Below are 27,263 nucleotides of genomic sequence, written 5' to 3' on the forward strand. Positions count from 1 at the left end.
CCCCCCCCCCCACCTCCCTGCTCTGCATAAAATGACTCATCATCTGATCTAATCCCATGTTTAATTACAGAGGCAGCACTTCAGTGGTGTGTGAGGTTGGAGCAATAGTAGCTCATTACTCACCCACATCATTAACTACAGGAACATCTCCAGATCATCTGAAAGGTTCTGTCCCTGGGCCGTTCCATGCCAACTTCTGTTACCTGTTTTGCATGCCAAGACTCGTATCTCTGCCTTTCCTGACCTTGCTGCTGAATGGTGCCTGCAGGGATGAGAGATGGCTGAGATGAAGAAGAGAATCTCCACATTGGGATTCAAGAGTCAAGAAATGTAAAAGGAAGGTTCTCAGCATCGTTGCATGTTAAGCTATGATGAGTGAAGCCGGGATCACTCAGTGCCCTGCTGTATGTTTTTGTAAATGAGAATACAATGTGCGTCCAACAACAGGACGAAGCTTTACAGAAAGGTTTGCTGCGCCTATCGGTGGCACCGTAACACTCCCAGAGAATGACACAAAAAACACCAAATGGCACAAATGTTCATTTGTGAGAGGGACTATAGAGAGATGGAGCTTTGACGTCATCATTTTAAAAAAAAACGCAGCTTGCATGGCCACACGGAAACATGAAACTGGTGTTGTGAAAGTTTTCCTCTCCAGAACGTAGTTTCTCAATTTGTTAATTAAAGCAACATTTTAACAAATAACATGACTTAAAAGAATTCTTAAAATAAAGTGAGTTCTGCTTAAAATGCATTAAATAAATCCACAGACTCAATGCAACCACAGCCGCTCATACATTCTGTTGATATGAATTACAATAATTATTCTCTTTAACAAGTTGACAGCGTTATTTTTTGATTGACTCTTTCCTGTCTTGTTTTGGCTTCTGATGTTATTTGACGACATTTGACTGACTTATGAATGCATAGCTATGAGGAGTCAGTTTTATAGTGATCAACCACTAGTGACTTTTCAAAGTTGCATCATAATCAGGGCCTCTATAGGCTGGAGATACAGTTCTTATGTCTATCCTTTATCCTGGACACCTTACCACTGGTCCCTTTAAATGTGTTTAATTTAACAAACTGTGTCACTGTGTTTAGTCTGTATTGATTTCCACACTTACTTTCACTGAAGTTGAAAAGCTTTTAAAACACCACCTTAACGCCTGACTTACTTTTAAAGCAGTCAATCAGTAGATCTCAAGGACTGGTGGTGTAAGCTTGTCTTTTGACTTTGGAGGCATTTTGACTTGTTCTTTAAAAGTGACATTGGCAGTTTGTATGCTACAATTATGAGTATGCACAGTCATATTAAATCACTAAAAGTCTTTGTCTAAATCTTCCTTTTGACACAGTTTTATATCTAAATCCTGTTCACACAACTCAAATTAATCACAGTGACTGTAATTAACCAAATATATGTATTTTTTGCTTTCTTTAGCTAGCAAAAAATTAGCAAAAAGGATGTCATTGAACAGAGGTAAAGAGAGAAACTGGCATTTTCGTCATGGAAAGAGGCTCTTATTCATTCATTTGGTTCATCTGAATATGAGGCCTGCCGGTAAATAATAAAATAGTTCTTAGATAATCGTATCTTGCTCATTTAGAAAGCCAAAAACCTTTGAAATAATTTATATCTATTGACTTCAAACATTGATTGCTGAATTGTTAAAACTTTGAATGAGGACATGTCTTATTAAATTAAATCACTGCATGTTTTAGAAAAAAACAGTAATGCTAAAACACTGCAATAGATAGTTGCTACTGCCGCAATGTCAGACTGTCTTGTTATTTGATACTTAGAGATGCCTCTCTTTTTGAGAGAGAGAGAGAGAGAGAGAAACTGAGACGGATACAGAGAGCCAGAGATTTCTTGTTCAGACTTCTGGTTCCTTTTAGTCTTAATACATCCACATATTAAATGAAAATCGGCAGAGGGCAGCGAACAGAAAGGTTTCAAAAGAATGTAGGAGGAAAACGGATATATCCAGATAATTGCTCAGCAGAGCAGACATGCTTATTTGGTTGGCTCTTGGGTTGATAGCTGGGCAGTACATCAGTCACTGGAAGCATAACAGCATAACTCAATAGTTTTGAATTATCTGGCAGGTGGGCAGCCGCTGCTCTTTCCACATTTCAGTCTCACAATCGTAAAAGTTGAACTCAGACTAAACCAAAGGCGGATATGAGGAAAGGGATTAAACTTGGAAACACTTAATGGGTTTCTATAGGGATTAATGCTTAATTGTCTAATACTGAACCCAATTTTTACATTCAGTGAAATGTAGTAATTAATTAAATCACCAATTAGATTGAATTAACAGTTCAGCACATTTGTCTTTGTCATTAATCATCTTTATTTTTGCAGCACCTTTCCAGTGCCGAGGCACGCAGTCACCTACGTGTAAAATATGCTGTCTGGGCACGAATCAAACAAGCTGCAGTTTTTACAGTTATTTTAATACACTTTGAAGCAGAATGTTTTTTGTTTTTTAAAAAAAAGCCATAAATTGTTTTTAAGAATTGATAACATTTTTGACCTTTTCATCCAGCTGTAATAAAAATCTTGAGATCATCGATGAGGTATTGTTTTTGGCCACCTACCACAGAGTATGTTTAAAGTGCCTTGCCAGCGTTCCTTTTCTTTCATCTTTTCACCGTCATAATCCAAACTGAGACGGAAAGTGCCTCTGAGTCAAGGAATAGATTAAGTCAATCTGAAAAAAAACAAACTGAAATGGGTATTTTCTCTTCACTTTTTGAATATTTGTCAGGTGCTTTGCCGAGAGATTTTAAGGTTGCTTTACAAATCTGGAAGATGAATTGGTGTTTGCAACACCGGTTGACGACACAGGTGGAAAATTAGCAATTTAAGTGATCGAGTGACGCCAGTAAAGCCATTTCACCATGAAAGAAGAGGGAAACAGGAAACATGAAGACAGTAAGCAGCCATGCATGTAATGCAGGTTCTGTACAAACAGGTAACAGAAGTGCATGTAACAAAATAAAGATTGCACAGAAGAAAAATTATTACAGAATTCAAAATTAGCAACATTATGAATGGGTCTTTCCCTGTCCTCCACAGTTCATAAAATAAGTAATAGAATATCTTAAATAAAAGATTACACAGAAGTTTTGAATAACTGTTGAATACAATACTCATTCATCCTATTTTTGAAGAATGAGTAACACCTTGGCTTTTAGCAAGATGGATGAGAACACATATTCAATCTGTCACCGCTGTGTACTGCCAAGTCACACGTTGCGGCACGTAAGTGTTTGAAAAAAAAAAAATAAAAATAAAAATAAATAAATAAATTGCATAGACAAAGATTTACTGTGTCTTTCATGTAAATGAGGTCTTGTGTTTGCAGAAATAATTTTGGAGCGATTAGTGGCTTTTTGAACAAACCTGGAGCAAACGTATGCAGACTGTTTACTCCTGCCCAAGGTCACTTGTCTTTGCTTTGTCAAGTTGTAAAACTCAATTAGTCATTAATCACTTCGATTCTGTTGGCTGAGTAGATAAGCTGCTTCTGAGGGATTTGACTGGAATGGACATGCAAATTCATCACTGCCATAACTGAAGCATGTGGATTGAGTTTCATCTTTAAATAAAAAAGAAAAGCTCATCTCTTCAGAGCACAGAGAGGCTCTCCAGTATCTGTTTATTGAAGTTAGTAATTTCTTCCTCTGCTTTATGCAAATAGGTTGAGGATGAACATATATATATTTTTTTCCATGTTCACACCTAACTCATCAAAGCCATGCGTTAAAGCTGCTACAGTAGGTGATTTAAAAAAAAATAAAAGTATGTCTTTTACATTTGTTAAAACTGTCACCATGTCATGGTGTTATAATATGAGACAGATGCTCTGAGAAAAAAATTCTAGCTCCTCTGTCTTCTCCCTACCGCCATCTGCAAAAATGCACTGCTCTCAGGTCAGAAACAACCAATCAGAGCCAAGACTGTGTCAGCACTGTCAATCAAGCTCATGCATGCTGCAGCTGTGCTAATGGTGGAGATGTTTCTCCTGACATTACAGGAAATCTTTTTTTCTGCTGTGGTGACAAAAAACTTTGGCTTATTTACTGACGGAAATGGGAACCTGGTAACAGAAGTTTTCTGAGAAGTCGTTGTTGTCTTTTTGAACTCATGAATCGTTGTCCAAGGTCACACAGCTGCTGTGCCGGAGATGTGAAAAGACTGTCTTCTTTGTTAAGCTGATGGGAAGGCCTGTGTTTACGTAACTGGTGGATATTAAAAAGAGATGTGTCTATTTGTTTGTTTACTCTTGGATTTGCCGAGAGTCTCAAAGGTCATTTCCTTTTCTTTGACCCTTGAACAAAATAACGACAGGAAGCATTCTGTGTTTCTTGATTTGTTCTTAATTGGAACAGTGTGTCACATCAAAATAAGATGAATTAATAAATCTCCTTATCACTGCCATTATCGGTGGCCATGCTTACCAGCCTGAGTATTCACTGTGTTCTCTGGAGCAGCAGAGAGCATGCTTATTAAAATTACAAAGAAAGGGCACCACCTGATTATCAGAAAATTTACATCACTCCCTGATGGAAGGCCGGTCCTTGCAAGCTCCTTGAACAACAACATCTCAAACACTGTGGACCAGCTGACATGGCGTCTGCAATCACAGAGCTGCTCAGTGTGGAGGATGTAATCATGGAGCGCTGGGAGCACATGCAACTTTTGGAGCAGAATGATTTCACAGCCCTGAAAGCAGCACATGGTGACACAATGAAGACGCAAGGAACAGTGCAGCTCTGATCAACAGTCTGTCAAAGCGAGTTACGGTTTTGCGTCGCCCACTGACGCTACATACCATTAGTTTGCAGTGATGTGCATATATGTTTCTTTGGAGTTTTTTTTTTTCCCTTTTCAAAAAAGTTAATGTGTTTTGAGTGTTGTTGCAAATGACATCATTGGTGCACTGACCACACCTCTCGCATCATCATGGCCTTTTCACATATTCACAGACGCTAAAGTGAGGAACACACTGCCAATGGAGACACACCCAACTGGGCTTGAACCAAGCCAGATATAAACCAAATGTGTTAGTTCAACTTAATTTAATAAAGTTATTCCAGTTTAAAGCAAATGTGTTGGCTCAATTAATTTTTTAAGGTTGATTCAACTCATTTACTACATTTGGACCCAATGTAATTTAATAGAGCCAGCCCAACTAATTTGCAATGTTTTGGATTGACTTTACTTGATTGAGATGAATGCAAATTGAGTTGGAACCAACTTATTTTACAGTGGTACCTTCACACTATTTAATTAAGTTGATCAAACTCATGAAAATTAAGTTAGCTGAACAAACATGCTTCATGCTGAAAGAAAGCTATTTAATCTTGTGGAAATCCTTTCCATGATTGAATTACATTAACTCAAATACATTTTTTAAGTTCTATTAAATTAAGTGTTTTAAGACAGCACTGGGTGAAAGGGTAGAAAGAAAACTCAACAATTAGAAAAGGTACAACATAACTGTATTTTTAAAATTGTTATCCATTCTCTTTTACGTGTGCAGTGCAGGCACTTTACTAGAAACGGTATAAACTCTTGCCATATGGCAACCCATTTGAACATGCATTTAAGCTAGCTTAAGTTAATAGTTTAAACAAAAACCTTTAATGTCAGTGTTTAATTAGTAACAAGAAACTTCAAAATAGTTCAGCCTACCACAGTTCTTAAGTGCTAGTGCCCTGCAGAGAAAAGCAAATAACACAGCACAAAAAACAGCTGAGCTGAACATTGATGCTGGAAATGCTCACATTCCTAGATTTGCACAAACATCTGTAGTTTAATGTGTAACTAAAAAACAACAAAAGGTTATAGTTTTGTTTTTGGTAGTTTTGTTTCTCCAGCCAAAACTGGGATGTGTTGATCACTGTTTAGCATAGAAATCAAATTCCTAACAAAATAAAAAGTGTCAGTAAATTTGCTCTTCAACTTTGAGAACTGTAACAATTCAAATCTTGTTTTCGACTGCAGTCTTAGACTGATTGGTCTTATGAAGCTTTCCTCAAGTTTGGAAAACCATGTAGCAGGTTTCTTAGTGGGAGGGTTGTGTTTTGAGAACTTGTGCTTTGTTGGATAGTTTGTTTCCACCCAATTCCAGAACAATTTTCTGCAGAACTTCAAAAGTATACTTGAGCTCCTCAAGTATACTTATCTTATTACTATGTCATACCTATGTCAAGTATAGTTTCTGTATACAATCTTACCTTTTTCAAATTACCTAGATCTTCCCACTTCTCTTGAAAAACCGCCCTTGAAGTTTTCCCCGGCACAAAACAGTTATGTTGCGTTTTCTTCACTTCATGTGATGTTAGCACATGTTAGCCACTGACTTGAACATCAATTACATACAAACGTGACCAAACATATATGCACAATGCTGCCAGGAAAATTTAATCTTCTCTTCTTGTGTGCCGCTGGAGTTTTCACAGCACACAAAAACAATTATCTTGGGGGTGCTGTGGTGGCGCAGGGGCAAAGCACAACCCATGTATTGAGGCCTTAGTCCTCATGCCGGTGGTCGCAGGCTCAATTCCCAACCTGGTGACATCTGCCACATGTCTTCCCCCTCCCTCATAACCCTCCTTCCTATCAAACTACTTTCTAATAAAGGCCACTAGAGCCAACAAAACCTTAAAAAAAAAAAAAAAAAAGAAAGCAATCATCTTGCGTGATCTTGCTCATCTTCATCTCAAAGACAAAAATCTAAGTAGCTCCAGAGGTTACATCTGGAGCAGAAACAGAGTTAACAAGAGGCTTGAAACAGCATTAGGGCTAGAGATACCACTCAGGTTATCAAATGATCTGCAGCCGGCTCCTGTTAAGCTCCTGGTGATGGACTAGTTAAGAGCAGGTGTGCAGGAGCAAACTGCTCAGTCCTGTCCTCCAGTGTAAACACAACTAAACCCAGATCTCTGCCATCGATTTAAGTAAAATCTTAAGTGTCAACACCTGTGGTTGGAATTTTGGACACTATAATTTGTAAAACAATGAAGATGATATGTTTCTGTATTTTTTTCAAGATTGTTATTTGGAAAGGATTTTATCTGTCAACAACTGACGTAGTAACATGGAAATTGTTCAGCTGAGAAAACAGATACAAACAATAATCTCCCATGAAAGTGTAGACATTTAATATCAACTCACATAATGGCAGCATTGAGTCTGCAGCAGGAGGGAACGCCTTCCTTTCAACAACAGAACCGGACTCAGATTGGACAGTTAGCTCTGAAATCACACTACGTTATGACACCTTTTTGAAGCAGTGAACGGGGCATACGCTGCTGTTCAGAATCAGAACAGTAACATGTAAGTGGCCCATATCAGCCACTATGAGTCTCTATTGCCACACTGAGTTTCTCTATTCCTAAAACTCTTTGTTTCCTCAGCTTTAATACAATAAAGCACAGAATATAGTGACCCACATATTGGAAGGGTTGCTTTTCCCCCAACTCATGAATAAGACAATGAGAGGAGGAAGCAACAGGGACGCACCGAGACAGAATTTCCAGGAACGAGCTCAACTATTAAAACAATTGTATGTCGTTATAGCAACTGAAGTATCTACACAGAGTTGATTTAGAGAGGAAACTCATGAAGCACAAATAATGTAATACTAACACAAAATACCTGATGCCACATGCGATAAAGAATGTATGTGTTCGAGTAAGCATCAGGAAAGATCAGATTGAACTTGTACAACCTGCATGGTCACTTACAAAGACGATGCATTGTTATTCATAGTCTATGAATATGTTATGAAGCTCCTAACGTTGCCATTAATTTGTTTTGTGTTTAATTTTTAAATGTCTGGATGAAACTCAGGAACTGATTAATTTGATCAGAAAGTAGGCTGGAATGGCTTTTTCAACAACTGGAATGGCTTTTTCAACAACTGAACCATTAAATTCATTCACACAAAGTTCATGTAAGTTCCTATAATGTCAAAGTCAGAACATCCAGCCTAGCATAGTCTGCTAGGCTGGATGAGAACCTACAAGATCTTTCCTTCATCTCCATGATGGAATTTTAAAATGATTTATTTCCAGTGCTTTCGTTACTGGTCTCATGCAGGACTAGAGCGCTCAATTAAAAAACAAACAAACAAACAAAAAACCACCCACACCACCAAACATGTTATCGGATGATAAGAATGACATCATAAATTCTGGATATTTGTGATAATTAGGTTTTCTGGCATTTATTACTTAAACATCAAATACTGCGGTGATCTATGATTCATGCAGGTTATGTAGTTGCAGTTCCTTGCAACTTATGCAGGTCTACATAAAAGGAAAAAAATATATCATATTTTGAAACCACAAAACTGGAAATAATAACTTGTGATTTTCATGAAGTAGTACAGGTAATGTACTGTTCTTTACCATTTTGATAGAAAATATTTCTATTTTTTTCTTTATTACTATAGTTCTGACAGTACCATAACAACATGAATTCAGAGCGAAATGTTTAAATATTGTTAAATAACTGCAATGTGAAATACTTGATTTTGTAGCATCAACTTGAAAGGTTAGGAATTGTATGAGAAGAGATTTTTGTGTTCTGCTCTTTACAATCAATACAAGAGTAAATGAAGGCGCACTGGTTTCATCTGTGGTCATTTCTTCTCTTATAATTGCCCCTCTTATAAGGGCTAACACACTTACCATTAAAATCTTTGGCTGAAGAGGTGAATGTAATCGCAGCGTAGGGTAAGAATAGATTATGACGGGAATTGATGCAGCATATTGAAATGACAGTGTCAGGTTCTGGGTTTCTCTTTAAGAAAGGTCTCTCCCCTTCGGCTTCCCGTTGGGGAGTGGCCTGGAGTGGAGCTGCACGCCTGAAGCCAGTTGGATCATCAGTCGAGAGGATTTAAGGAGCCATCGGACCTCTCCTCTCCGCTGGATGATTATCCTCCCACGGTAGTCTCTAGCTCGCTAAAGCCTTTTTGAAACGCTAGTCTTTTTGTGATTCTCTCGAGAGTATTTCTGCTTGTAGACCTTTTTCCCTCACCAGCCCTCTGCTCATTCACTTTCAGGATCTGGCCACCTCCCACTGACGAACCTACCTGCAGCTTTCAGAGCCCACCTGCCTGCCCGCTCCAGCCCACTGCTCGATCTCGTCCTCCCACCCCCGTCAGAAGCCTTTCAAGAGAACGTAAGCTGGAACTCGGTTCCCTATCGCACTTTGCCCTCCTCTGGCCAGACCTTTAACCTGTTCTCTCCGCTTCCAGGCGTGACTCGGACCTAGGTCCTCGGATCACCTGCAGAACCTGAGATTGTTTCTTTCTTTAATAAAAGAAAAATAGTACTCACCAGTTGTTTCCGGGTCTGATTCTGCATGTGGGTCAGAGGTTTACCCTCCGTTATGACAGACAGCCATTGAGAAATTCTAGTGCTCCTCTGATCCAGAGATCTGGTCTTTGTCCCGCCCCCAAAGCCAATGAACCAATCAACAGCTAACTCCAAACATGACCCAGGTTAGTTTAGTCAGATATTTGGTGTATATTTTATTCAAATTTTGTGCTTTATCTATAGGACTTGTTTTGTCCCTATTCTCAAGAATCACTGAATTACAAAACTAATCATACTGTATTTTTGAAGATTGCTTTTAGCAATAAAAAAATTATGTTCCCACTCCCAGACCAAAAAACACACATCCATATTTGCCCTGAACACCTCCTGGATCTGCATGAAATGGTGAAATGGTCCGTTCTTGCTTGGAGCGCTTGAGATGACGAGTTCTGCAGCAGTCAGTGGAAGACAAGAATGACTGTGGTGCTTATTTATGGTTGTCAAAAAAATAGAGAGAGGGAGAGAGAGAAAAAGGCAAGAGTGTCAATTTATAACTGAGCTGCAGGTTTGTATGAAACACCAGCTTGGTGTGATGTGAATTTTATTTTTCGTTCGAAAAAAAAAAATTAAGTTCATGATCTGAGTATTTGATTGGGCCAGAAAATTTCATTCATAAGACAAAATAAAATATCTTGAATTATTTAACCCACCAGAACTAGAACCTTGAGGTTCGCCGTTGCTGAATGTCACGGCAAATCAGGGGAAAAATAACCGCAGCTGCTGCGCTCCAGACTGTCATACGGAGAATCTCCCCACTGGACTAGAACCGAACAGAATCACACATCAACCTATTATAGAGAGCAACTTGCCACTGGAAAAAGTCGTAAGATCCCCTTGTGGAGCTCGGGTAACTGTTGTGCTGTTCGTGGCTGTTCTCTAATAATCAGACCAAGTTTAATTTGTGGCTGCAGGAAGTGTGCTTTGAACGTGCTCCCAAAACAAAAGCGGTAGTTTTCATCGCCTACCGACAGATAAGCAAGCAAAAAGAATTTGGCTAACAATTCTAAACTTGAAGAGAGAACCCAAAATTATTTATATGTGCTCATTTCATTGTGTGGACAAAAAGTCAATGGAAGAAAACCTGCATCTGCCTCCGAAGCAACTGAGTCAGGGAAGTAGCTAGAAATGCTAATGCGGGTAGCTACATATGCTAGTGCGACTTGATTTCTTCAAGTTGACATCCCTCCTCGCAATAGCTGTAGTTGCGGTAAAATAATATTGTCACATTTAAGCTTTGATAGCTGGTGTTTCCACATATTTTATAGCTTAAAAACGCTGACAAAAGCCGGTTAGTGAGTTGCTAACGTAAACAAATGGCTTACGATGGAAGTCGCGCCCATAAATCATGCAAAGCCTCATGGGGCCTAAGAATAAGGTGGATACAGTGGAGAATCTAGGACAATGGGCTCTTTGCACGTACGGCGTTTACGTCACATATGCGTGAGCCAATGCGGCTCACTTGTTTCCGCTTTGAGTTACCATGGCGACTAGAAAAGACTAAGTCATATTTCAGAGCAAAAAAAGTAATACTATGAACATTGTTGTCTTCCTAATATAATGGGCTTTTAGGTTTTGTTAAGGAAGAATATTATAAATTGGTTAACTTTGGAAAAAGTCTGGCTCTCTCTTCCTCTGGATCCCAGGTCCTCTTGGCGAGCCACATGTAGCCACAAGGAAAACAACAATGCGTGTTGACGTCACAGAATTACAGAGTTTAATAAACTTACACCAGAAACTGCAGAACAACGGAGACATACATTCATTTACCTGATATAAATGGAAAGAAGAAGAAAAGCAAAGACGTGCAAAGACATCTTTGGAGAATTGCAAGAGCAAATCTGATCTGTTACTTCTGTGTAGAAAGTTTTATAGTAAAAGGCGTATTCTTATCTTTAATTTATTCAAATAAGGCGTATCTTTGCTCATCCAACCAGGAGCTATCTCTGACCCTCTCTCAAGCCAGAAACCCCTGCCGTGTTTACAGCCTTTCACAGATGAGTGTGAAAAGCTGGAACTTCCACTGTATTGTTTTCCCACACAGACAAAAGGCAGTTCAAACGATCCTAGCAAACCATCCGCTGTAACTACAAGTAAAATAAAGGTCAAAAAGTCAGAATACATTACTAAATTCAAAACCACAATTAGGCCATTTGAATCAAGACATGCTAAGTTTTAAAACTAGCTTATTTCAAATTTATTTTCTCAACAGTTTTCATTAGTTTCCAAGCGATCCTGAATTAAGAAGATGGTGGCTTGTAAATATTTGTCGCTACCAGTTAAAGCTAACGCCGCACAGCAAAGTTTGCACAGCCTTCACTTCACTCCGGATCCGGGGATACGGATGGTAAATAAAGGAGCCTCCCTGAGTTTTTTCCATGGAATCACTTCTGTATTCAGCCTGAATGTTTACTGATGATTCTGGGATAATCAAGGTATTGTTGCCAAGACTGAACAGGTGGTCAGGAGTTGGATGCAAAGACAACATAGACAGACTGCAGATAACCAGATGGGAAATGCTGTGTTAATTTTAAACAGCTTTGTAGTGAAAGGATTCATATTTTACAGTTGTGTGCTCGGCTAGACAAACCAGAACAGAATATATGGGGTGTATTAATTCTTTGATGTAACACACGTCTTCATTCCATTATCTGCCTTTCTGTCTTTCTTTTTTTTAGTGTTGCTTGCATTAGATCTTTTGACACAGATTTACCGGTAGTGAATTTACCGGTAGATTCAGGTAATCTGCAGAGCAAAGGCACATGCAGCGCTGCCTTTGCTGGTGGCAATAAACTGTGCTTGTTGGCAAAGATTAACAATGACGTTTTGCACTTCAAAGTCTCAATCCCTCCATGCAGAGAACTCGCCCGGGCATTTTTCTATCCCACCGTTCTTTCATTCTGAATATTTGCCTCCTCAGTGTTTTGTAGTGCCCCATACGCAGCACAATATTCACTGATACCTCATAATAGAAATGAAATCTTATTATAGATGAGAGAAAAAAAAAAGCAGTTTTTGAAACAACAGCAGTGGTCAACAAAGAGGGCATGAGGTGTGAAGCAAAAAAAAATGCGGAGCATGAAGTGCTGAGACTGACAGTGCTGTGTGCTTAGGTCTGTTTCTGTGAGAGAGGGAGGAGATGCAGTGTGGAGAATTCATGTGCTGGAAGGAGATTTAAAGTGGAGAGCGAGAGCAGAGAGACAGAGAAGGGACTGGGGCGAGAGTGAGAGCTGAAGACTGAGAGAGAAACAGGCAAGGGGGGAAGAGGAGTAAGGGAGCATCGGAGTCGAGTCTGCTTCCAACCACCGCCTGTCGGATCTCCCTGAGTTGACGGGCTGCTGCTGCTGACTGGAGACTGGATCCTTTTGCAGCACACACACCAGAGTTTCCCCGTGGCTATGCGTTCAGCTTGCGTTAACCTCTGCTGGCTCCGGCGCTGGCACATGAGTGAAGGTTTGACCAGCTTCGCTCTGGACCTGACTCAATACCCATGAACCCCTGCCAACTCTGGCGTACCCTATCCTGTCATTAAGGTAAGGGAATAAAGACTTTTTCTGACTCTAACTGATGTTCAAGCAGCATTTAACCTATTCAGTCATTCATTTACATATTAATTGAGGAAACTGCTCTAAAACTAGTGAGAAGTTTTCTATGTATGCATTATTTGTCAACAAGAAACAAGGCAGTAGTTAGGTCAAGCTGTCACTGTTTTCAATCTTTTCTAATGAATATTAATCACTGACCTCAGAGTTACTCTACATATCGCTGGTTCTTGTGCTTTCACATTTAATGCAAATGATATTATTAGCTCCACACCATGTCTGTCTCCTGCAGGACTTCAATAAATTGTGATGTTTAGATGAGATGTAATGAATGTGTTGGCCCTAGTATCTATTGCACACGCACTCAATATAGGTCAACTGAGCCAGATCTCAATTCTGTTTGTTGTGCAGGAGAAACTGATTGAGTTAAAGCCTTGTCCTTTGGAGTCTTATAGCTCTGAGAGGTGTGCTTTAAAACTTTATGGATAGTTTAAGGAAAACAAATTAATGCGCATGCTAAGTCCCTTTTTGTCACTCTAGTTTGTTAGATTTTGCAGTGAGCATGTTCACAACTGGAATCTCTACAGCACAAACAGACGCCCCACAACCTCCTAAAGCAGGTGCCTAAATATACATGTCTCTGTAACGTGAGCTTTAACTACCAGAAACTAACTCTGTTGGTGCTTCTTTGTTTTATGTTTATGCTCAGTTTGTATCTTTTTAAATGGATCTCTTTCTACGTCAGCCTTAACAAGTTAAAGACTTTGAAAAAAGAACACACTCGGTCTAAATTCTAGGATTTTAGTTCTTTTTTTTTCTTTTTTTTATTCAAACACATAAAGTCATGGTGTAATAATCTAGTTTTGAATGACCGATGTTTGATCTACAGAGCCTGATGATGATTTTTACATGAAGTCTAGAATTGATGGAGTACATCGAGTACTTTTGTAAGCATTCTTGTTCAGAATGACATGGTCACATTTTATAAATGCAACATTCAAGACTTGCTGTATAAAAAGACTGCCTGAGCTCAAAATATTCTACAGTTTTGAGGCAACTTTCTCAAAGCACTGCGCAACACAACTGCAAAGACGTCAGTGAATCAAAAGTAATAACCTTCAAGCTTTTTTGCACTCATATTTAATAAGGGTTAGATGAAATCTGTATTACATGGAGTGCTGTTGTGCTTTAAACTCTTTTAACTTTAAGGATGAGCAATTCAACTACTTGTGTTGGGGGTATCAAAGAAACGGCATGTATGGTTGCAGCAGATGCACTTTGTATTTTGACTGAGATGTGATCATTTTAAGAGGATGAGCAGCACACGTCAAGTGAAGTTTGGCAGAGCAGACGTCCAAAATATTCTGCATTACGTTGCCAGCTTTAATAATAATTAGACAGGCCGTGTCTAAAATCCAACATTAGGACACCAAGCCTGGCTGTTGCCTGCTGTCATTATTGCTGCGGGGAAATCTGTAATACCCATCGCTCCACGGCAAATTTATTTTAGAGTCACGTGACGGTCAGGACCAGAGTGGGAGCACAGCTGAGAAACTGCATGTCAAAGCAAGAGACAAAGATGCCTTTGTAACATCCAGATTTTTTTTTTTATTATTATTTTAACAAAAAATTGAGAGAAAGCAGGAAGATGTCACAATACCAAAAGTTAATGTTCCTGCAGTGGTTTTGAATTTGCTATATTTTTACCCAATGATCCTCTGGACATGTATGGAGGAAAATGTTCATTAGGAGTTAAAATAACTGGACAGAAAAATAGCTTTGCACAAGAAGATTCCTCCCTCGGTGAAAAGAAAAAGAATTTGATTAATTGGAAGCATTTCTGTTCAAGTGAACTCCCACAGTCACTCTGTAGAAACTAAGGAAGCCCTGCATCTGTCTTATTATGGTAAGGCAGGACACTGAATTATGAAAAAAGGATAATATTCTGCATAAAATGTACATTTAGTTTTAAAAAAGAATAAACTTAGCTGGTGTTTGTTCAGTCTTTTTCACCCTACTGTCTTAAAAGAAAAAAGCAGTGTATTAGTGAAGCAGATAACATGATTATAACCAGTTAAGGAGTTAGACTTAATTTGCAGCAGTATACTTGTCTTATTTATCAAAGCAGTTACAGAAGATAGCATTATACAATGCCTGTTATTGTGAAATATTACATTGTACACTGGGAACTATTCACAGATTTTCACCTGAAAAACAGAGATGTATAATTTCTTAAATAAATAATTTCTTACAAAAAAAAAAAAAAACATCTACCAAAAAAAAGGAAGAAGAAATGCAGCAATGGACAACTGGAAGCATCCTTTTCATCTGGCGAATTGTGATTTTGCTTTTCTAACTTTTTTTTTTTTTGGGCAGCCGGCTGCATGGCAGGGCTCGCTGAAAGTGTCCCAGTGCATGCCTCTGTCTCTTTTATAAAGTAGGCACAGGCATTTTACTTTATATAAATAACCCATGACATAACCCATAAAGACCCACTCTAACGCTGCAGAGCCAGTGCCTTGCCCAGTATGTTGAAAGGTCTGAACCCACAATTAATCAGGTTTATGGAGCAGCTGAAGGAGAAGTCCCTTTTGAATTGGAAAGGTGATGTTTTATTGGACACAGTCCACTGGCTGAGCCTGTTCTTGCTGCCTGGTAGGTGCATCACATCTGTGCTGTTATCTCTTCAGATAATGCTCCTTTATTTTTATTTATATTTTAATCCTTTTTACTTTCATTCTGGAAAAGGCTTGTATTCTTATTTTCGTTGAAAAAAAATTAAAGCGTTGTAGGAACGAATAAAGCTCTGATTTATTTAGTAGTAGACTATGGAGAAACATGATTGTACGCAGATTTCAGTGGAAGAGGTCACTGACTTAGCGTGGGAGTGTATAATGAATGTAGGTTTATCATTGTTCCCTTCTGGGCACTTACTCATGCATCTACCTGTTAAATACATACTCAACTTTACACAGAGCAGCAGCAGTCAGCCTACATTTAAACCAGCTGTACCTCGCACTTTCACTGATTCATTCATATTAACTGGCACAATACGTACCATCCAAGCGTCACCTTTTATTGAGGAAAATAACAGAATGGTTTTAAGGTTGACAGGAGAGGTCTAAAATTAGAATCAACACCACAGTTACATAGTAAAACCCTTCAAACCCGTGGTCATCTTTTTATCCCAGTAGCTGCATTGCATGTATTGTTTTTTATTCCCAATAGTCAAAGATTTGCTTTGCACTACTTCACAAAAAAATAGCAACAAGGGCTATAAAGTAAACCTAAACAAAGACATTTTAATAATCTCAGAAACATTGTTAGGAATGAAGTATTCAAGGTGACATGTTACCAGAGTAAATACCAGACAGGTGTGATTAAAGGTTTTGTATTTGGATATTTGATCCCTTTATTTACTAAGTTTCTCTTACAGCAGCCATTGGGTGTTTAAATTATCTTTTTACACAAAGCATGTAGAGGAGATCATCAGAAGACTCACATCGTTTGTGAAAATAATAGCGATCCCTCTCAAAATAGGTTAATTAAACTATGAAGGCGCATAGAGTTAAAGCTGTATAGATTTTCAATAAAGTAGAATTTTATTGAAAAATTAGTTTATTTCAGTTACTAAGCGAAGCACATTATTTAGTTTAATTACAGACTGGTGTTTTCAAGTCGTAATTATGATAATTTTTCCACTTACAGCTGATGAAAATACAACATTTAAGATTAGAACATTACATCAGACCAATGAAAGCATTTTATTGCAGAAATATAAGACTAACGGAAATGCAGTTCAATACCTGCTTTATGCTTGTTATTTTCAAAAAGTACTTTCAGCTTGACAAATTAACCTCACAAGAACATACATTATAATGACACTATACAATGAGCTATTGCAACTATTATAGACAAGATGGTAACAGAAGGGCACCGCCATCTAAGAGGCTTTATGAAACTTGTTTGAGATAATTTGAACTTTGTGACTTGGTGTTCCATCCTTCTGGAAGGAGATATCAGAAAATGGGAACATGGTGGTCAATTAACTAATGGACACGGTCTGCAATGATTCTGTTTTTAGGCTGTGGCATTTAAACAACACTTGGTGGGGCCAAAAGGGTTCCAAAAAAATATTCTTCAAACTATTTTACCTTCACCTGCAGCCTGAACTGTCGACGAAAGACAGACTGACTGTGCTTCTTTAGGCCAAACTCTGACCCTATCATCTCGCTGCTGCGTGATTCAATCTATTACACGGTGAACTTTTGGTTAGTTTCCCGTTCTTACTGAGAGAAAATGCAGGTGGAGTTAAACAGTTTTTCTCTGTAATTGTACTGAAAACAGAGTTTGATTGTGGGATACCAGGTATCTCAGTGTCATAGAAAGGGCATCTTGTACAGAGGCTACAGATCTCGGTGCAGAGGTCCCTGCTTCCTGTTGAGCTACCAATGAACACAGGTGACAAGTGCCCAAAAATATTTGAAAATACAGTTTGGTTCACCATATGTATTACATGTCGAGCATAAAACTAAATGTAACAACTTTTTGTAATTCTTAAAACACACATCAAATGCAGATAGCTTTTTGTTTGCTCATCTTGCTCCAGTCTGCCCAGTTTGCAAAACGGTCAAATTTGCAAACCATATAAATAATATTTGTAATGAAACTCGCTCAATTTAAGATAATCTACTGAAAAAAAAAATAAATAAAATAGTGAAAAAGTTCTTTTAAAATCAAACACTGGAAAACATAATGATTGATGAATCATTTTTCACCTCTTCCTATGAAGGTTTGTGTTGAAAAGCCTTCCCACTTGGATGCCATCTTTGCAGTCTTTGGTTGTGGCTCTATAATAGGGAACAGTACTTCTGCTCTGAGGACCCTCAGAAAGCAAAACTGCTGTTTAACAAAGGAGCCTTGCATTTTAAAACCACTCATCCTCCACGGGGAGAAGAAATTGTACAGTCCATTCACAAACCTGATTGTACCAAATCATTATGATTTCATTCCGTTCTACCATGATCTCTTTTTCCTACACTGTGTGGTTGAATATGAGGCCAAGCACACAAAGCTGCCATTGAAAAATCATCAGTGTTTTTCCCCTTAACATTGATGATGCTGTAATTTATCATCTTCTGCTGAGACCTCAGGGTTTGGCAAGAGATGTTTGTGCTTTTGTCCTCCTGTCAGTATACTGGTTATATTCTGTTCACTACTGGGTATGTAGGGAGTGTGCTGCAGTTTTCTGCAAACATATAACTGTGTAAATGTATCTTGCAGAAGCAGCGTCAGTCAGAATCTAATCTTTTTTTTTTTTTTCGACATTTTTTTTTCCACCCTATAGGTTATGGAAATTTCTTATAGCCCCATATATGTTTTTATTTTTTATTTTTTCATTCACATTTGCTGCTGTAGAAGTCCAATAAATTCATTACTATGTATGCATTTCTAAATTTGCTTACATATTTCCTTTTTTTTTCTTTTTCTTTTCTTACAAGTCGGAAACATGTTGGGATCAGTTAAATATCTTGCCAAACATCCAACGCTCATTTAGTAAAATGCATCAACTATTAATGTTTAATTTATAAATAATATTCAGACTGGAGTCTGGAGGAGACGGCAGGACTCAACATCAGCAGCATTTTAATAATGGGTGATGCATTCTCCATCAATGTGCGGTTTATCCGAACTGGATCCAGTTTTTAATCAGTGAACTGCTGTGTGCGAAGCTTTCACCACATCATTTGTCCCGGCTGTGTAACATTCATTAACCCTGTCACGACTTCATCATGAGGGAAAATCCTGTTTGCTTCCACACAGGGTGCTAGAACTACACAGTGACTTTGCTCTTTAGTTAACATTACACAAGCAAAATGAAAGCATTGCTCACTGAACAGCGAGTGCCGCGCCGCTGCAGCTCGGTGGGATCCAGCGCTTTTCCTTTTCTCAAGTAATTGAAAATACCATGTTGTTAAAAGAAGTGCTTCGCTGCGGGACGCATCTTGTAAAAAATAATTAAAGAAGATGCACATTATCTGTGTTGGCTGGAAGAGCCCCAGCAGCGTACGGCCAGGAGGGGAGCTTTTGTACTTTGGACAGCTTGTTGTACCAAAACAGTCTGAAATTAAAGCTGTAATGTTTGCTGTGATAGAAACTTAACTGCAAATCCCTCTCAGTAATTGTACAGTTAAATAACAGCAACATAATATGCATGTTTTCACTACGTTATCAGAAATCTGACACTACTGCTTACAACCAAGTGAACATTCATTCAATAACAAACATTGGTATATAACATCTCATTCAGAGATCTCATGATGTTAAAATGTCTCAATGTGGGAAGAGCAGTCGAGGCGCTTTTACCACATGCTTACAGCATGTGTAGTGTAATAAGCAAAAGATTTTATTAGGAGACACAAATACGGTGAAGTGTGCTCCCTTGAACACCTCACTAGACATAAGTGGTCATCAGCTGGGGGCCACTTGTCATTAATGCTTTGCTCCTTTAACCCCCACTACATCTCCTTGTGGAGGAGAGTCTGGAATCTCCTCCACCCCTTGCTTATTTGGCTCACAACTCCTATTCTTCCTCTTCAGCTACAGCCAAAAGCTCTGTGCCTCCTCCTCCAGGTCTCTAATGGCTTTCTGACACCCTTTCTTAGCAGCACTCCCAACTAAAATAAGAAGACTTTGCAAGGAATTAATACTATGTAACTGAACCAAATATATGTCTGTAATACATATATAATACACACACACACACATACGCACACACACTTATTTACGCATTAGAGTCTAAGAAATCGTATCCATATGATGTCAAATTGCACCAGTAGAAAGGACATGCAGTATTTCTGGTTTACAACTTCTGAGTATTCCTTGTTATGAATAGACAGATAAAATATCAAAATGAGGCTGTAAACAAAAATCCTTTAAATATTCAGATCAAATGATGAAAGTCTGAGAGTAAAGGCAGGGTAAGGAAAGAAATGATGAAACTGTGGCAACAACACTCGAAGGATGCAAACAATTTGAAGGCAACTATTGATAAACAGTGACAATGTTGCCATAGAAAAACATGCACTAATGATTGTTGATGGTGTACACAAGAGAGATGCGTTATTATATATCTTGTGTAAAGTATGAAACAGCATGAAGAGTTTTGGCAGAGATTTACAAAGATTAGAAGTTGGAGAGTTAATTTCTTCAAAAAAAAAAAAAGTAAAAAAAAAATAAATAAAAGGCCCATCAGAAGGCAGGACATTATTGCTTTATTCTTATGTTTGAAATACCTGACTTTATCACAGAATATCACCTACAGCTAGTCAAAGAAGATCATATGAGAAGAGAAGAGAGCTCCTCTAAGTACAGTAAATGTAATTTTCTTGTCATCCAGTGGCAACGTGTTGGAGTAGCTTTGTTATGTTATTTCTGATATGTTTTCTCTAGACTTTTGTTCATACTGTTTTGGTTGAGTCATTGCATGTTTAGACTGTCTATTCTGGATTTTGATGCTGTGCAGGTGGAAGGACTATCGGTCTGCTGCCTGCACTTTGAGCAGCTAACATGTCATAAAGCAGTAGTGTCTTCAGTCAGAGGACTCCTGGGATTTGTTGCAAGACTGACTGCTACCAGAAATTCTGCCTCCCCATAGCATTGTACATAATTTTCCCTAAATATGTTTACCATAGAAGAAAATGTATACATTCTCTTATTTGTAAAAGTTTTATGTTCTTAAACTATTCAGTTACACATAGATTGGTGGTTCTTTAAAAATGTGGATTTCTTACAGTAGACAATTATTAAAATGTGGCTTTTTTAAATCAGGGACTCTAAAGTTTTATTTAGCTATACACTGAGACTAAATACGACCTCTTTGGATTGTGAAGTTTCAAAATTCTGCTCAACAAAAAGTAAAAACAGATGTTATTAGCCAACTCAGCCAGAGGTCAAGGGAGGTAAGAAAAAAAGGTGTGTCAAGATGGCAAGATAATGGTTGCAAAGGTTTATTATAAGAAACTTTAAAAAATGAAGAAAAGGAGGTGCTGCTCAAGCGAATAAAGTCAAATGCAAGTCTTTCTTAGTACAGCAGAGCTAGTCTAACTACTGAAAATAAAATAACCCCCCCAAAAAAAAGCCAAACCAGACATACATACAGGAGAATCACCACCAAATTTGCACTTATTACAGGATTAAAACCGGGGTAAAAAAAAAAAAAAAAACTAAATACCAATGTTTAAACAGCAACAACAATGTCTAATGTAGTTTCCTATGCTATTCAGGATTTAGTTTTAGCACAACCAAAGTTTTGACAGTCAGGCCACAAAGCCTCAACAACCCTCACTAAACACAGACTTTAATAAGCAACAAGGGACAAGCTCCAAATTCAGTCCCATGAATATGTTTCCCTCAGAGCCTTTTGAAGGTGCAGGGTCTAATCCTCTGCAGTTATTGATGCCGTGTCCCACAGCTGGTCCAATGGGCTTTCCACAGGAGGGAGCAGGCCAAAGGCTCCAAACAACCAAATGTCAGTGTGTGTGTTACCACGCTCAAATCTGCATGAAGAAAGGCCGCCCCACTTCTTCCAAGGCTAAGTCATTCAATAAATTACAATGTGTAATATTCAGAAATCTCCCTGTTGTGGGACAACAAAGGATATTTCTATTCATCTGTAAGATTAAAAGAACCTTTTAAAAATAACAAGCTTTAAGCAGGTATTAAACATGATTGTCAGGCACCATTTTGGCATATATATATATATATATATATATATATATATATATATATATATATATATATATGTGTGTGTGTGTGTGTGTGTGTGTGTGTGTGTTCTTATCGGTCTGATGTAATATTGTAATTTTAAATGTGTTTTCATTTGTTGTAAGCAGAAAATCATGATTATTTAAAATTCTGACTTAAAAAAATGTTTGTGTGTAATTAATCTGTATAATGAGCTGGACTGGAATTGAGTTATGAAAATAAAACATTTCAAATTTATTAAGTAGGATTGTTGAACTAAACAAAACATGACCAAAGCCAAAGATGAGAAAGAAATATTTACTAAAAGTGAGAAAATAGATCAAGGAAAACAGAAAGCAGCAGGACACAGAGAAAGTAGAATATTAAAATAAAACAGGAACTGCATTCAAATGAAAAGTCAAAAGTCCAAAACCAAAGCATAAAATATCACAGAACTTAAGAACAATGTAACAAACACAGCCAGATTGCTTCACTGAGCGAAAATGAAGATTGATTTAAAATATACTTTTCAAAAGAAAAGATCTTTAGGGCCGCTGTTTGTGATGTTTTTGCTTGAATCACTTGTTCCTCTTATCTCACATTGAGAACTGCCTGTATGATTGCATCTCTACTTAATATTTATGGGGAAACCATTTATGAATGAAAAATGTCTGGAAAGATTAATAGCTAACAATTTCAGTCTGGAGTAGGAGAACTGTTAAGCTTACAGACATTTTTTTTCCCAGCTGCAGCTGTGCAGCAGTAGCAGTATCAAAGCATGTGGACAATTTGAACAAAATCTACAGAAATAAGAGCCTTTCCAACATACGTCAGCTCTCACTGCCATTAAGTCGTGATTCATTGTTGTTCATGACTTATTCAAGGAGTTTTAAAAAGCTGGTTAAGCTAGGGCTTGACTTTTACTCCATGTGTTTAAAATCATTTTGAGTTCTTTTTAAAATACAACCTACTGTTGAACTTTATCAGAGGCATTGTTCTGGTTATATTCTTTCTAAAAGAGACCCACTAAAGTGCTAAATCTAAATCTGTCCAGCTGGCACAGGGCCAAGCGTCACTTTGTTGCCACAGCTCGCATAAAATAGTTTCCAGAAATTGCAAAGAAGACCTCTACATTAATTATACTCTCAGCCAGCTTTTCAACTTTCACTTTCTGGCTTAATGCATATTGAATGAAACACTTTTAACAAGGATCTCGTCTCTGTTTTGAAATGTATTAAAGGGCATAGGCATTAATTTGCACATTGACTTAAATATTCACAGTTTTGTTGAATGGAGATGGTTCAGGTTAAGTTTAAGATCCAGGGAACACGGGGCTGAATATGAATCACTTTAATGACTTAGTAGTTTCCCTGAACCAGGTTAATGTTTAATCTTAACTTTCTCTTAATCCACATATGTCACTGAATCCAACCTTTTTTTTAAACATCGTTTTGTGTGCAAACCCCATTCAAATCTCCAGCGTGTGACACTGTGGAGGTCTGAGGACAGAAGAGGCTCAGTGTTCGTGAACTCTAGTTAATACTGCAGTGTGACAGCAGTGAATATAATTAGACAAACTGGATAAAATGCCCACTGACATGTGGCACTAATATGAGATGAATAATGGTGTCATCAGGTTATGAAAGACTTATCAAAACAAAAACATACCCTGGTACTCCTTGAATACGGTCAAACAAATACGGCTGAGCGGCGCTATTAAAGGGAAAATGACGGCTGTCATTGAGAAACAGTTCTAAAAGCTAAACAATTTCTTTAAAGAAGCTTTGTTGTGACAGGTTCATGTCACTCTTGTCATTTGGTCTGATCTCACTGAAGTGACACAAACTGCCAGTTTAAAAATAAAAGTGTGACTGCAACAGTATGCTGCGATCCAGACTGAGCAGCTGCCTTCTCCACAACTTTGTTGTAACCAGAGTTGTGTGTATTTATGGCCTTGGTTTCCTAAATGGTAAAGGGACTGGTTCTTTATTTTATTTTATTTATTTTATTTTTTTTTTATTATCCAAGTAAATATGCAATGATGTTTAAAAATTGCTTGTAATCCTTGCAGTTTGTGACTGAATCCAAGTCTTAGAAGTGGAAGACATCTTTCATTCACACCAGGCTAAGAACAGACATTTATTGGTTTAAGTAGTGTATGTGTATGGGTCAGTAAGCCAGCATGATTATCGGCTAGTGTGGTCATTCCCTCAGGGGGAATGATTCCTGAATGACGAGAAACCAAATGCCAACCATTCTTCCCATTATCTACTTCATGCCTTTTGTATGAGGGTGTTTCTCCCAGCTTAGACGGTATAAACAACGCTAATGTGATATTCAAGACAGACAGAAATCACAAGCAATGTTACAGGGAAGTTCAGTTATAAGAGTAAATTCATCAAATGAATGTCTGAAAAGTGTGGCCTGCATATGTACTTTGCCCTGCCGAGTCAATACTTTGTTGAACCATCTTTTTTTTTCTTCCCTATCAGTTTTGCACAAGCAGAGACTAAAATTGTCCCTCTATAAATTATAGCAAAACTTGAAAACTGAAATAGAGAACCTGCTCTTTACCGCAACGTTGGCTAAATTGCCAAAAGGCAATAGACGCATGCATGGAAGGAGTCCTTACACTTTTTATTGTTTTAGTCTTGTCTAAGATTTTGATTATAGTTTGTCCTTGGTTTGCCTTTCATTTGTAGTTTAATCAGGATCAAGTGCTGAATCCACTTCTTCAAGTTTAGGTATTAAGAGAGACTTGCTTCAATTCAACTCAGTTTATTTGCATAGTTCCAATTCACAACAAATCTCTTCTTAAGGTACTTTTACAAACAAGTCATGTGAATTCCATCACTCATACATTCAACTTGATTCTAGCTGTCAAACAATCTGGTTCACTTCAAATTATTTAAAAATGTTTTTTTAAGGAAACCAAACAGATTGTATCAAGTGATTGACTTGCAGCAAAACTAAAACACTTTTTTTTGTTGTTTCATCTTTATTAAGTACTCATTAGCAGCATCCAATTTACACAAAGAGAAACCTGTGACTGTTTCCAAAAGTAATTTTTTAACAGCTTTCTGATAGACCTGATGCTTTGCAAACACGATGGAGGAAAAGATTTTGATCTCTGCAAATCTATGTGGGACTAAAACAAAACTATGTGTTCATAAGCGGAATCCATGGCAACAAATTCACTGTACACATTTTTCTCTTATTATTTATATTTTAAAACTCCACAAATGGTTGTTTTGATCCCTCGCACCATAACAATGCTCAACTTAATATTCAACATTTAAAAAAAATGAAACTTTAAAGTGCCTTGTGTATTTTACCCGTCTTTGTGCATTTGTATTAACTTTGTGCTTATTTAAAAACAACAGTTATTTGTCCTCCCGACTTTGGCTTTGTAGTTAGCAGAACATGTTTGATCCTTCGGTGTCTCAGCTTCTCATCTCATGACTTTGAGGTTTGAAAGATTACATCGGGTCTGTGTTGCACTCCCTCTGAAACCGAGCCTCTTATGTCTGTCTGATGCAGAGCTTGATTCACTGCCACCTTTCCTTTTCTCAACATGTGTAATTACGTCGCCGTGTGCGGTCTGCGGATGGCACAGCAAGAAGCTGTTTAAGGGGTGAAGGAAAGTGGATGCCCAGCTCTTCAAGATGAAACTTAAAATGGGTAACAAAAGAGGGGTGGAGGCTGGAAAGCGAGGCGAAGTGCATCAGGTATTCGGATCACTGTTGTTGTTGATAAAACCGTCAGACTGGGATCAGATTTATGTTGTTCTACAACAACAACTCATGCTGTGTTCCCGCCTTGACCACTGCTATGTGTTTACAACTCTGCAGCATGTTCTGCTCAAAAGAGTAAAAAATAATGTCAAGGTGAGGAAATCTCTACTGTCGGTGCTGCTTTCACTAATTGGTGTGCTGACTTGAAAATATGTCCCAAGAGTTTGATGAGAAGGTGGATGAGACAAGGTATTTTCATGAGGAGTGTAATGTTGAACGTTTGAAGTAAGTTAACAACCCACGTCTATTTTGTTTCCTGTGGGTAATTCATTTATTTACAATAGGCTAGAGTGTTTGTCTCAACAAATCTTTCACACTGAAATTATTTTATTTCCTCTCTTGAACATTAAGTTCATATTACAATATCCTAAAAACAATGTGAAAACCAAAAACGTCTAAAGAAAGTGTTATAAAGATGTATAATGAAGATGAGAACGGTATAAAACTTCAGCTTCATTTTACGTAGGTTCCAGTTTTGCAGAGTTGTGCATTATAAATAAAATATACTATGATTATTTTTATTAATAAGGGCAAACATAAGTAAAGATGATCGTTAAGAAATACAGTAAAAGCCAGCTAGACCCAGTTAGCCATAGGTTTGTAGAAACAAGTCCTGAAACTCTTTTTCACACAGTTGTTACGCTCTCGGGGGAACAAAATCAGTCTGTGTCGTCCTAGTTTTACAAACATGAAGTAACAGACCGTGTGGTTGGCTATGCCAAATAAACACAATGTATATGGGTCGAGGAAGCTGTTTGTACAGTCTTCTGACCTCTGACCCCACTCGTGATTATTTGGGAAGTCTCCTGTTGCTTTAACATCCAATCAGTGCTACTTTGTTTCTTGGAATAGCTGTTTGCTTGAGAAGTCTGAAAGACTTAAATCACCCTGGGCTTATTTTATTTCCGGTGTTGATAATTGAAATTCATGTTAGAAACTACTGGAAACAAAATGAGTCTAAAGAAAGTGTCACAAAGAGACAAAATACAAGTCATATCATGTAAAATGTTAAAGATGATTTGCAACTTTGGTCTGCTTTAGTTACATTTCCAACAAAGCAAAGGAAAATGAGATTGGTTTAAAACTTAAGTCTCATGTGAGGTGCTGTATAAAAGGCTGTGTGTAAAGTTAGTGTAATATGTACATCTTCTTTAGCTTATTGCCCTGCAACATCCTCTCTTTATTACCCAACATAGCTGTCCCAGTTTTATTTTTTTTCTAAATTAATTATTTGCCCAGTTCTCTAAACAATGCCTGAAGGTTTCTATCCGCTTAATATTTTTTTCCACAACTTGGAATTAAACGTAATAATATATTCTTGTTATTGTTTTTGTCTGAGCAATATGGTTTAGTGCCACTTTAAAGGTTCAACATGTTATATGGAAAATATCTGGGCAATAAAATACAAATTATTTAATACTGCTCTGGTATTCAATTCCCAAGATTATAACTTCACACAGCATTTTTACAGCGTCTTTTACCCGTGCACAAATTTTTAATTAGATTGAGGTCTGATATTTTTAAGCTCATCCTTCGATCATTTGATTATTGCCTTTAAAATATTATTTGTTGTCAATTTAAAAGAGGATTTCCAGTCTTAGTCTAAAATGATTTTTTACTATTCTGCCTGCATTTCAACCATTGCCAATTTCTTGGTCCTGCAACTAAAAATCATCTTCATAGCTTTCATTTTTCATCTAGGCCTACCTTGGACATTGTTTTATGGTCTCCATCCGTCCATCCATCGATCCATCCATCCATCCATCCATCCATCCATCCA

The 27,263-nt window shown here is 37.8% G+C and overlaps 1 protein-coding gene and 1 long non-coding RNA gene across 3 annotated transcripts in view; both read left to right on the forward strand.

The window, feature by feature from the left end:
* The first annotated feature begins 8,822 nt into the window (after positions 1 to 8,822).
* On the forward strand, positions 8,823 to 9,362 carry LOC107836828 (uncharacterized). The gene is made up of 2 exons (XR_001662792.1): positions 8,823 to 8,973; positions 9,090 to 9,362. It is a non-coding gene; the product is annotated as an uncharacterized LOC107836828 (long non-coding RNA).
* Positions 9,363 to 12,296: 2,934 nt separating this feature from the next.
* The window catches only part of opn7b (opsin 7, group member b), a 56,281-nt gene continuing 41,314 nt past the window's right edge, over positions 12,297 to 27,263 (forward strand). For both annotated transcript variants that reach the window (XM_007557659.2, XM_007557661.2), the window contains exon 1: positions 12,297 to 12,935. The gene's annotated coding sequence lies outside the window, so the exon portion shown is untranslated. The remainder of the gene's footprint in view (positions 12,936 to 27,263) is intronic.

The sequence above is a fragment of the Poecilia formosa genome, unplaced genomic scaffold (genome assembly GCF_000485575.1).
Source record: "Poecilia formosa unplaced genomic scaffold, Poecilia_formosa-5.1.2 Scaffold90, whole genome shotgun sequence".
In the NCBI taxonomy this organism is placed as follows: Eukaryota; Metazoa; Chordata; class Actinopteri; order Cyprinodontiformes; family Poeciliidae; genus Poecilia; species Poecilia formosa.